This window comes from Impatiens glandulifera, chromosome 5 (assembly GCF_907164915.1).
Source record: "Impatiens glandulifera chromosome 5, dImpGla2.1, whole genome shotgun sequence".
NCBI classification, from domain to species: Eukaryota; Viridiplantae; Streptophyta; class Magnoliopsida; order Ericales; family Balsaminaceae; genus Impatiens; species Impatiens glandulifera.
The window spans coordinates 42,565,521-42,567,338 of NC_061866.1; the positions used below are offsets into that span (position 1 = coordinate 42,565,521).

Sequence of the window (1,818 nt, forward strand, 5' to 3'; positions counted from 1 at the left end):
CTACTTAATGGGCCCATACAATTAAATGACCCACTTACTTTCTGTGTGAACTTTTTTTGTTAAGAACATTCTAAATTTGACATTATCTCTTTTGTTAAGAAAAAGAGCTTTCACATCGAAATTCGAATGTTCCAATTTGATATTTTGGTTTTCTCCAAAAGGTTGGTCTACACATTCTCATGGCAATTCAGTTCAAGATTTTTTTTATATCTTTTTATATTAATTAATGAAACTTATTTAGAAACTTAGCTAAAATTTGGAGTCTGAGGTTGAAGTTGGATTTGAGTAAATATATATTTTTTTAATTTACTTAAAAATTATATATTTTTAATAACTTATTAAGGTATTGATTTAAAAAAATAATGTTTTTTTTATTTATAATTATGTATATATTAAAAATCTAATAACATTTGTACGTTTAAATTCAACTTCACTTCAGTTTTAAATTCCAAACAGCCATTAATATAACTTTTTTTAAAATTATAATAGAACCTTCTGGAAAAAAAAACTTAGTACTATTTCATTTAAAAAGTTATAAAAGAGAGAAATGAATTTAAAAAAATAAAGCTAGATAGACCATAACTTTGTTAAAACACCAACTGAGTTATAAAGAAATTCTAATAGATTTGCATTATGTTAATAATTCTATCTCGAGTTTTGCATGTCATTTCTTAGCTATAAAGAAAATGAAACCATTGGATGTGAAGATGTTTTTTTATTTGTCTACAATGAGAAGAATATAAGTGACTTTACTTTGAACTTGTATAAGTCTAATCTTCGTAGAAGAAAGAAGTTAACCGCCTATCAAATTCATAAAAAAATATAGTTTTAATTTACTTTGATCATTTAAAACAAATTGAATCTTGTTTGTTTTATCTTATTTTGAATGTTAATTATTAATATTGGTCATCTTTATTACGAATAAATTTATAATTATTTTCCTGTTTAAAAATATATCTAAACTTTAATAAAATAAACATATCTTAAAAATTATAAGAAGGAAATCACGAGTTTTTAAAAATAAACATATCTTAAAAACATACCAATCACGAGTTTTTATCCTCTCATATATTTGTTGTAAGGTTCTTAAAAAAAAGTGAATTTGGTTTGTTTTATCTTATTTTGAATGTTAATTACTAATAAGGGTCGTCTTTGTTACCAATAAATTTGTAATTGTTTTACTTTTTAAAAATATATCTAAACTTTAATAAAATAAACATATATTTCCTTCACCAATCACGAGTTTTTATCCGTTCCTCTTATATATCGTTGTAACGTCCTTAAAGGTTTTAAAAAAAACTTTTCATGTCATTCCAATTTTAGTTCCGTGGTTTTCCCAGATCTTGTTTGTTTTCATCAAATTATCAACCAAAAAGTAAACGCCTTATTAAGGATTGAACCTAGGTCACCCGAATTACAACAACTTGTTATTCATTAGTTGAGAATAAAAGCTCGTTTGTTTTACTCATAAGTTAATTTTCAAAAAAAACGTTCACCGTGTTAAACCAAAATTTAAACGCCGTTGCCGGGGATCGAACCCGGGTCACCCGCGTGACAGGCGGGAATACTTACCACTATACTACAACGACTTGTTATTCATTATTTGAAAATAAGAGCTTCTTTGTTTTACTCAAAGGTTAATTTTAAAAAAAAACACTCACCATGTTACACCAAAGTGTAAACGCCATTATCGAGGATCAAACCCGGGTCATCCGGGTGACAGGCGGGAATACTTACCACTATACTACAACGACTTAATGTTCCTTTTGTAAGAATAAAAGTTTATTTGCTTCACTAATAAGTTAATTATCACGCCTT

The 1,818-nt window shown here is 26.5% G+C and overlaps 1 non-coding gene across 1 annotated transcript; it reads right to left on the reverse strand.

Annotated features, from left to right (window-relative positions):
* Positions 1-1,517: 1,517 nt before the first annotated feature.
* TRNAD-GUC lies at positions 1,518-1,589 on the reverse strand. Its single transcript has one exon. It is a non-coding gene; the product is annotated as a tRNA-Asp (tRNA).
* Between the last annotated feature and the right edge of the window lie 229 nt (positions 1,590-1,818).